Here is an 11180-nt window from a genome sequence, read left to right on the forward strand (position 1 = left end):
AGTCACCAAATCACTGCCTCAGTTTCCTTATTTGGTGTGATGGGATGATAATATTTGGAAAGCAGTATAGTATAGTGGTTTAAGGGCATAAACTGTGAAGCCAGGTGCCTAGACTTAAATCTTGACCCCTCTACTTAACAGCTGTGTAACCTTGGGAAGTTACATAGCCTTTTTGTGTCTCAGTTTTGAGTTGCTAATAGTAATTAAGTTCATAGAGTTATTATGAGGATTAATGAGTTAGTACATGGAAAGGATATAAAATAGTACCTGGAACATCATAAGTATAAGACTCACACTCTTTTGTAATATGACTTTACCGCTCCCTCCATCAAGAGACAAAGTCTATTTCCCCACCCCTTTACAGGAGTGTCTATGTGACTAATAAAATGTGGTGAAGTGCTGACCTGTGACTCATTAGGCTACCATTTTCACCCTCTTGGGATGCTGGCCTGAAATTGCTGTACCATAAAGGAAACTGGAATGAAAAATCTTGTCAGGAGAGAGAGGCCCAGCATACTATCCCAACTGAGCCCAGCCTCCATCTGACCCATCAGCTGAGACAGCTGCCTGAGTAAGCCCAGTAGAGATCAGGAGAACTGTCCAGTCGATGTGCAGAATCATAGACATAAATTATTATTATTTTAAACCACTAAGTTCTGGTATATTGGTTAGGTTGCAATAGATAACTGGTATACCTAACATTTTATTTCTAATCCCCCTTCCCACTGGTCTTCTATATTTTGAAAGGCCTGGCTTTCTTTAAGAGGTCAGAGTTTGTTTTTCCAGGCTTCTTGGCCAATATCCAGTTCCATATTGTCCTGAAATCTGTTTTCACAAGGCTGGTCTTGGCTCTGAGGCTGTATATCTTAAATGCAATCTCATTGGTGAGTCACTGATGCATTCTCATTTGGCTTTGCCTGGAATTAAATGGACCAACACATATGCTTTCAAAATTTTTCTCTTAAGAAATCACAAATTTAGACTTTTGCCTGTGGCCAAGATGGAGTATAGGGACCAGATTTACCCTCTCACTTCATTGTTGCCCCCTAGTTTGTCACCATCATCCTAAATATACTCCAGATGTGATGTGGGCCCAGTACTGAGGACAGCCAGCCCCTACTCCCCTTGATCTGGCCTCCGCTGACCTCTCCAGTCTGCCCTTGTTAAATAACCCCTCTTCCTACTATTTCCTCCCCTGACATCCCATCTGTTGTACCTTTCTTGCCATATTATTTGCAGTTTGTTGAACATGCCATGCTCTATCATGCCTAGGCATCTTTCCTTATGTGCGGCCCTTTCCCTCCTAGCTGGCCACATAAACATGTCCTCCATTTTTAAGAATCTGTTTAAATCTGAGGCCTTCCTGATGCTCTCGGGGTAAAGTGACTCCTTCATAATCCATGGTCCTCTGTTGATATAGCAATCCTTGTGCTTACAGCACTTTACAATACTTGTTCATGTTTGTCTCCCTTTCTAGACTGTGAGATTAGTCTCCACTGCAGTGTCTGACACACACTAGTTGCTTAATACACACTTACAGAAGGAAGTGTGAGAAGAAGGAATGTGTGTCACATAATCTGAAAGGATAGGGATGTCCCCAGGGCTGGAAGAACAGCCCACACAAAAGCTGAGTGATGTTGCTTCTGAGTGATGACTACGCTAGCTTGATTTCATGGCTAACGGAGCCATTGTGGCATTAATTGGGACTTCGCTAATTTTGAAGGAATGACAAATTGGATCTTTTATTTTATACCATTTATCAACAGAGTTTGTTCAACTTAAATACTGTGATATAAGCAAGACCAAGCATTTAAGGTAACCATTATACACTTGACAACTAACCCTTTCCATATGAACAATTGATGGACTGAATTAGAAAATATTCTCATTTGTTCATTAAAACAGATTTCCCTTAAGATCTATACTGAGGAGCAATTCATTAGCATAGTTCTACTAGATTCCTGAAGGCAATAAAACTGAATTTCTTTTAATGTGCTTTATGATTCAGTCAAGCTAACTCTTATCTGTGGGACCTAGTTAATTTGAATTAACTATATTTAAGTCTTGGCATTATAGATTGAGAGCAGAGTGATTCATTCAAATGGTGTGCCTTTGTAGCTTGTCTCATAAAATTGCTGGAAACACAGAGAAAACTGATGCTGTGTTGAAGGAGATGAAGGAGATGTCCCTGATACACTTTGGCCTCTAGATTTGAACCGTAATAGGCTTGGTGACTTACTACTTGTAGGGGAGCTGTAGCAACAGCCCTGACTTTCAACAGGCAACCCCTCCCAACTTGCCCCTCCTCCTTGTCCTCATAAAAAAAAAAAAAAGCTAACTTCTATACACATATACCCATAGAGCTTTCCTGTGACATAAGGGATTTAAATGAAGAGACTATAAGGCCAGTCATGGAAGGTCATCCTGTTAGAACAGAAGGGTATTAATCTGGGGAGGGAATCTTTCTACATATGATCACACATCTATTGGGAAAGCAAAGAGGCCATTAATGCTGGACTATGCTCCACAAACGGGGCCTTAGGCATTTCTTCCAGCTCTGATTTTTTTACTCTGCTAAAAAATTCCTGGAACTGGGGTTTCAAGGAATTGATGAGGCTTTGGGAAAAGCTGAGGTGAGTATGAAGGCCTCCCCTCCCATCAGAGAGCAATGTTGGGCTCCTGAGACAGATGATGTCCTTTCCTGAGCTTCCCCAGAGGTGGAGCCATAGCTGGGCATATAGACATAAGATCTAGGAATTCCAGTAGCTTCCTCCTGGAAAGACCCACGGCAGATTATTCTGGGGCCACCACTGCTGTGGTTTCCCCCTCCAAGCCAGGCTAAAATCAAGGTGGCCTGATATCCTGGACTGAACAAGAAGGCAATACTCTGGACTTGGATGGAAACCCCTGGTTCTGTATATTCTAATTCTGTCTATTCATTGACACATTGTTTCTCATCCATCTTACAATTTCCTTCCTTTGCATTTCTGCCATTTTTTCCTAGTTGCACTGAGCTTAGGTATGAAGATTTCACTGCTAAACTGCCCTTCCAGGTTGTGTTTACAGGGCTTAGAGTGCAAACCTCTGCAAAGGGGTCTGGGAGGACAACTTTAGTCTTCCTGGCCCTCTCCTAAGCAGTGATTTCTGAAATCATGGTTCTTTTATATATTTAAATATAAATATATATTAAAACATCTATATAAAACATATGTATATATAAGCATATATATAAACATTTTCTACTTTATACATGTATTATATATTTTGAATATTTACATTCCTGTACCATTGGCTGACTCTCCTGAGTGATTCTCCTGATTGGCATCTCCTCTTCTCTGAGATGCCCCTTTCCTTCTGCATTTCTTCCCACTTCATTTAAACAGGTATTTGTTGATCCACTATGAATAACACCTACATCTCAGGCCCTTTGGGCGAGCTAAAGATGAAAAATCACACTGCCCACCCTCAAGTCCTTATAATTTGATAGGGGAAAGTAGAAAGAACATAAATGACTGTAAATGATCATTATTCTATTTTTGAGCACCTGCTATATGTTTGGTGCTTTAAATAATGTTTCATTTAATCCTTGCAAACCTTGTAAAATAATGGTATCCCCCATCCCCATCCTGTTGAGGAATTTCCTTAAGGTTATACTGCTAGTAAGTGCAGAGTTGGGATTCAAACCTGGGTCACTATCTCCAAGAGTGTCTTCCATGAACTGCACTACTGTATCAGGAGGCCTCTCCGTGCAGATCGTAAAGGTAGATGCCATAAAAGTGATGTGAGGTTCCAAGAAGAAGCTGAATCTGGGAAGGCTTTGGAAACACATTTGAGATAGGTGTGCTTGTTTACATCTCCCAAGCAGCAGATGCTGAGGTAGAATTAAATGTGCAAGAGATTTACTGAGGGATATGCCTGTGACAGACAAAGGAGAAAAAGCAGGAGAAGCTTCAGATTTCAACACAGGAAAGAAGATGGGGTAGGAAGAGTCTCAGGTGGCAACACCGTTCTGAGAAAGTTTCAGCCAGGCCAAAGGGACATCCTTAAGCCAAGGTCAGCTATCAGAGGAGTCCCGCGTTGCACAGGGATGGATCTGTATGGAGGACCCCTGCTCATCATTACGCTTGGTCACAAGCTACCCCGTATAGCTTTGCTGGATCCAGAAGGACAGCAGCTAGAGCAGTGAGTCTGCTGTGTTCTGTACTACAGCAGAGCTGAGCAGTGCATTTTCACGGCTGCCATGACAGGCTTAGAAGAATTGCTAAATTTGGGGGATAGCTGTGTTGAGAATAACATTTGAGACAGCACACTTTCTATAGAACACTAGTCTCTTGAGAGACTTCTTAAAAAACTAAACTGGGAACACATTCATTGCATTCTTCTTTCAGAGACTCGTCATGCACATTAATTCAAGGCTCTGAGAAATTCCACTTAAAGAATGGGTTAACTAATCCAACAGCTCCCAAATCTATTTGATCACAGAGTTCTTTCTATATATGTAAATTCCATTAATGCGTGTGTAAATAGTGGCCAAGAAAACTCTGAAAACTCTGTGCTTGCTTAGAAAGTTAGGTTAGGCCATATTGTGTAGGGCTGTAGCCTGTTCAACCTGGTGCATTGGTGGCGTTATGGAGGGATTCTGAAGAGGGGAGTCATGCACTCAGTTGTGTTATCTGGCGGTGGTGTGTAGTGAGGATTGAAGCAAGAGGGTGGTCCTCAAAGTTAATCCCTGATTACTTACAGCCATAATGAGCCTCAGGATTTCCCCCAGTCTCCAGACAGAGCCTGTGAATCTCTTGAAATATAATTGCTTTCCTTCCAGCCAAAGGTCTAGGAGAACTCAACTGGTGGGAGGGATGGTGGGTCACCCGTAGCAAACTGACCAACCTCCTCCAGCCAGAAATAATGGCCTATTGTGCCTCTGGCTTCCTCATCAGCTTCCCTCTGTTCTGAGTGGCCAGGCGGCTGCCAGCCAAGTTGTCCTTGTGACTTTCCCAGGCCTCAGAACTCTCCCTCACCCTCCTTCCACTGCCTCCCACACCAGTCCAAGAGATGCAGGGCAGCCACACAGTAGATACAGGCAGCCGTGGGATCTGAGTCATGAGACATTCTCAGCAGTGACCCAGTGACAAGTCCATGGAGAAGCCAGCTTTCCTCTCCCTTCATTGTGGAGGTTCATGCCCCTGCTATAAATTTACCAGGGAAAATTTTTGAAGCCAACTATCTCTGTTAATGCACCATGACAAGGATGGTCCAAAGCAGTGGACTCTTTGAATGTTCCATAAATATGATTAGTTTCCCTCAACGGGTAAGGCTTTGACCATGGGGAGGCAATGTGAATGGTGGTTAAGAGCATATGCCCTGGACTTACAGCTGGGTTTAAATTTTGTCTCCACCCACTGAAAGAACTAGCTATGCATCCTGGACCACTTACCTAACCTCTGTAGGTTCATATTTATTATCTACAACAGATCTCTTTATACTACGTGTTTCATGGTGTTGTAAGAATTTTAAAAAGCATATGAAGTGTTTAGAACAGTGCCTGGCACAGAGAAAGTGCCTGATATGTGTTAGCCATGATTATTTTGATCTCAGCGTCATGAGATTGAGCCCTGAGTCGGGCTCCATGGTCAGCGGGGAGTCTGCTCGAGATTTCCTCTCTCCCTCCCCCAATGCCCTTCCCCCACTGGTTCTCTCTGTCTCTCAAATAAACAAATAAGTCTTTAAAAAAAAACAAATATTAAACTCTAGTTAATGATATGCATAATAAAGTATTTACAGGTAAAGTGTACTAATGTCTGCAACTAACTTTGAAATTTGCATTTGAAAGGGTAAGATGGATTGATGAATGGAATGGATAGATGGATAGATATGGAATAAAAACAAATAAAAGGGCAACTGTAGAATCTAGATAGTAGATATATGGCATCCATTATGCATTTCTTTCAACTTTTCTATATGTTCAGAAATTTTCATAATAAAATACTGGGAAACTATGTAATAAATGCCATAAGGTAACAAATGCCACAGAAGTTCGGAGAAAGTAAAAGCCGGTAAGTCAGAAAACACTGTCGCCGGAGAACACTGGAGTTGGGCTTTAAAAGGATTCAGAGGGTTTAACCCAAAACGTGGAGGCGGGGGCGGGGTGGGGTTGGGGAAACATTCTAGGTGGGATGAGCAGCATAAGCAAAGGCAGCGAGACTGAAAACACTGATTTGGGAATGGTCTGTGATCTGAATTAGCGCAGGTGGTAGGTAGGAAATATGACTGTGATGGAAGGCAGAGTAGAATCGTGGTCCTATTCCTTATACCAGAGAGCTTATGCTGCGGGCAAATGGGAACTACTGAAATTTCTTGGGCAGGAGTCTCTTTTCATTTTCCCTGTCACTTTGGGCTAAGCTTTTCCATAAGGAAGGTGTGAGCTTTTCCAAGGAACAAAACAACGTTTCACCAGTGCTCTAACAGGAGCTCTGAGCCTGCACACTGGTTGCTGACTGCATGATACATGGCAAAGTCCTTTTATAACAGTCTCTGCATCAAACCAGAATTATTCCACCATATTAGCACCTGGTGCTATTCTGCATGAAACTTGCACTTCCTTTGTGTTCTATTAAGCTATAATGCCACTATCTTCTTTAATCATCACATCTTATATTAAATACAAAATCGAAATACAGTGCACATTGCATGTGATCTGGAGAGCTGCAGAATGCTTCTTCTTTCCCCTAGTCACTGCTGGGCTTTGATAGGCAGGCTAAATCAGTGATTTTCATGCTTTGGTGTACCTGACGATGATAGCCCAAAGTTATGTGCACAAAACCGGGCACACTGTCCTTTATGCACAATTTCAGGGATTTTTCACAGGTACTGGCTTGACTTTTGAGCCCAGTTAATCCTAGCATACCCCTCACCTCCAGCCATGGCTCTTAATTCCCCCAAATATTTTAAGTCCCTCTATTCACTTGTGCCCTCCTTAATTTTCACCCCAGTCCTATCTGTGCTTCCTTCTTTCGGTTTTGTCCTCTCACTGCTGCCCTCCCTGCCGCCCTCTCGCTTGACGCCCTCTAGGACCTTGTTCTAATGTAAATAAACTACTCTACGTCTTCAGCTTCACCGCTGAATGCTCTTTCACTCTTCTCACCTTAACAAAAAAGGACCTTTACCCACAGATGTTCTGTCTCGCCAGAGGGAAGCCTGTTCATTCTCCCATGCCCTCTTGCACTGAAGGGCTGGACCTGGGGATGGGAAGGGTGGCCACTTTTTTTACTCCTCCACCCGCCTATAAAATCACCCTCCTGTGAAATTACCTCCATCATTAGTCCTACCATCCTCTACTTGTTATCCTTTATGACCAGCTTCCTGGTTACTCCCCTGTGTTCCCTGAGGACTTTGGCACCTGACTCCCAGTTTTCCGCTCTACCTCTTATTGTAGCAACATCCTGGTGACTTCAGTATCCCTGCCAGTAACTTGTGCCTATATCATCATTGTGTAGTGAATGTGTGCAGGCCAGTTAGCTCCAACAACATAGCCCCACCTGTCATCTTTGACCTCCTCAACTCCAGTGAACTTCACTTCCACTCCACCCTTCCATGGCTACTCACCACCCAGAATGCTCAACTGCTAAACCTTATATCTCAGTGTCCCACATTCTAACCATAACCACAGCTTACAGTCCTCCCTCTCTCTCTCATCTCAATATGTGTTTGTTTCAATCACATGAAGATTCCCAGTCCTTAGCTCCAGCACTGTCCTTAGACCTGGGCAAGAGGGCCCTCCCACCCTGGGCCTCATACTTTAGAGGGCCCCACTCAAACCCTTCTCAGAGTGTGCCTATTCCTATGGGGTGAGGAGTCTGCAGGGCCAAAGAAACATGCCCACATGCTCACCCTATCCATAGCTGGACCAAACTCTGGATACAGAAGATCTGTCTTCCCCACTGAAACAGTCCTGAGCTTGCTTTTGGGGCCTGCATGGATTTCTTTCCCAGAGTCTTTTCTCTTGAGCATGGACTGAACTGCCAGTGACATACCCCTAAGCCCACAGAGTGGTCAAGGAGTGTGTGTATGTGAGGGGCGATAGAGTGGATGTGTGGGTTGGAGCGTACCCCTCATACTGTGGGACAGAGCCTGGGGCAGGAAAAGAGGGAATGTGAATCTTGGGCTGTCTCTTCCTATGTGACCTCATCTGGCACAGGCAGCAACACGACTGAGTCCTAATAAGAAACCTTCAAAATTTGCGTGGCTGGATTTCAGAACTGATATGGACTGTTGTGTATGTCCTGTATCCCCCTTTTTGACCAGGGTGTCTTTAGCAGTCATCCTGTGCCTATCCTACCCCATGTATGTTGGACATATATATGTGGGGAGCGGGGCAGACAGCTTGTCTCTTTAGTTCATAGGTCTTCAGATCAAGAGGGACTGTACTGGAGTTGCTGTCCTTAAGGAACTAGACCTTAGAAGCCTCTTGCTGATGCTATAAAGGCTGGAGGTTTGGGAGAGGTGTTGGGAGGGAGTTAATATATTTTCCATGCAGGAGAAATGTAAATAACGTGACCAGAGTGTGGTGATTTAAAATGTATACACAAATTCTTTGACACTCCTTTCAAAACATGGAGCCTAATTTCTTTCCTCTTGAGCATGGACTGGCCATAATAACCCCTAACAAACAGAATAAGGCAGAAATGACAGTATGATTTCTGAGGCTGGATCATATAAGATATTGAGGCTTTGGTCTCTCTCTCTCTCTCTCTCGGATCACCTGCTCTGGGAGAAGCCAACTGCCATACATGAGGACACTCAAGCAGCCCTAGGGAGAGATGCACATGGTGAAGAACTGAGGCCTCTTGCTAAGAGCCACATGAGGGAGCCACCTCGGAAACAGATCTTATAACACAGCCAACCTTTCAGATGACTGTAGCCCCAGCTAACATCTTGACTGCAACCTTGGTGGGAGGCCCTGAGCTATTAGGCCAATTTCTAGCCCACAGAAACTTTCAGATAATAAAATGTTTGTTGTTTTAAGATATTAAAACATTCCACTCACTGCTCTCCCCCTTTGGCCTCCAGGAAGGTACTCCCTCCTGAATTTTCTTTTAGTCTCCTGGCTAGTCGGCTTGCCCCTGGAATACCAATACTCCTAAAGGCTTCTACTACCTTTATTGCTATCCCATCTCTTACTGACTTTAATCACAGACATGGATAGTCATAATTAAAACTAAAATTTTCATGCCAGTGTCTCCTACCCTTTCTCCTAGGCTTCAGTTGTCCACTGGACAGCTCCATTTAAAGATTTTATTTATTTATTTGACACAGAGAGAGAGAGAGAGCACAAGCAGGGGGAGCAGCAGAGGGAGAGGGAGAAGCAGGCTCCCCACGGAGCAGGGAGTCTGATGCGGGGCTTGATCCCAGGACCCTGGGATCACGACCCAAGCCAAAGGCAGCCACTTAACTACGCCACCCAGGCGCCCCTGGACAACTCTATTTAGATGTGGCCCCGGGCTCCTCATACTTATCTGAAATGGAATCTTCCTCTTTCCTCTGACTTCATCCTCCAACCTCACACCTGTCCCTCTTCCTGTAGCCCTTACAACGTTGAGCGGAACCTTTTTCCTTCCAGTTGCTTAGGTCAGAAATGTTGCTCCCAGCCATACTAGATTGCTCTTCATTTGCTGCTTTTAGAACCTTCAGAATTTGACTCCACCCAACATCTTTAGACTCATCTCTCAACTTTTCCTACAGGTTTTTCCAGCTTTACTTAATTACTTGTAGTTGCCAAATAATTCTTGCCACTTGAAGCACGTATGGCTTTGCACACGCCTCTTCCTAGAAATTTGCTTTTCTAGTCCTTGACCTATTGGCTTTTTAATTTTGTTAAGTTCTCCTTTCAGACTTTTGGGCAAGTGTCTTCTCAGTTTGACAATGCCCACAAATCTCTGTGCTTGCATTTAGCACTGTGTTTGCAATTCCTGAATTCCCTATCCTTTGTCGTGGGACAGCTTTCCATGGAGTTTCTCCGTGTCTTGTGACTGTTTTTATCCCAAACTATCTTTTCAAGATGTCTGCATAGCAAAGAGCCTTGGAAGATAGAGGTAGTGTCTCTCTCTGGGGCAGAGGGCAGATTTTATTTCCTGAGAAGTACGTCTCATACACATACACATACACATAGTGTGCACAGCTTCTATGTAGGGTGTTCTGAATTACTCCTGGGGACAGAGAGGGCCCGGGGAACTAATTCAAACATGAACCTTATGGTGCCTGCCATGCTACAAATAATAAAGTTCTTTGTCTCTGGCCTTCAAGTCTCGTGTCTTTTGCCAGCATTTATGAACCTATGAAACTATGGCGGACTAACTTGTTACATTAACTTGCAAGAATGGTAAAATCTTGGACTGTTCATAGTTCTTGACACCTCTACACACACTGGACCATAAGTGCCTTGAAAGCAGGAAGTGCAGCTGTGTGGACTCCGCTTCCCCTGTGGGTGACACAAGGTAGTTGGTTGCTCTTTAAGTAGTGGCTGCTACTAATGCCACTTTGGTCTAAAGGGCTTTGATGTTTTGGGGGTTTTTGTTGTTGGGTTTTTTGTTTTTGAGAGAGAGCGAGCGAGTGCACATGCAAGCAGAGCAGGGGCAGATGGAGAGAGAGAATCCTAAGCTGTCTCCATGCCCAACTCCGAGTCCAGAATCTGATGAGGGGCTCCATCTCACCACCCTGAGATCATGACCCGAGCTGAAATCAAGAGTCTGACACTTAACCGAGTGAAACACCCAAGCGCCCCAAAAGGGCTTTGAATGAAAGCATTAGAATATATTTACTGAATCCAACTCTGAAATAAATTGCCATCATTCTTCTCCTGGTTATTAGGTATTGTGTACATTCCTTGTGTTACTAGAGGCTAGAGCCTCATGTCTGTGTTTTGTGGCAAAATGAAATTCTCTGGGGGTTAAAAATGCTACAGATAGTTCACAGCGTGAATAAGCCCTACTGCAGGTAATGGAGGTAACTGAGCACAGACTAGGTTTTCCAGGAAGGTGGTGTGTTATGCTGCATCTGGGTTGAGACCTAGGTCTCTGCCATTAGCTTCACAAAAGGCCAGAGCAAACAAGTTCCAGTGCAGCCAGGCTTATTTCCGCTCAACCTGTCTGAGCTTGGCTGAAGGAATTAATGTGTTTTGGTGCCTG

This window comes from Zalophus californianus, chromosome 15 (assembly GCF_009762305.2).
Source record: "Zalophus californianus isolate mZalCal1 chromosome 15, mZalCal1.pri.v2, whole genome shotgun sequence".
NCBI classification, from domain to species: domain Eukaryota; kingdom Metazoa; phylum Chordata; class Mammalia; order Carnivora; family Otariidae; genus Zalophus; species Zalophus californianus.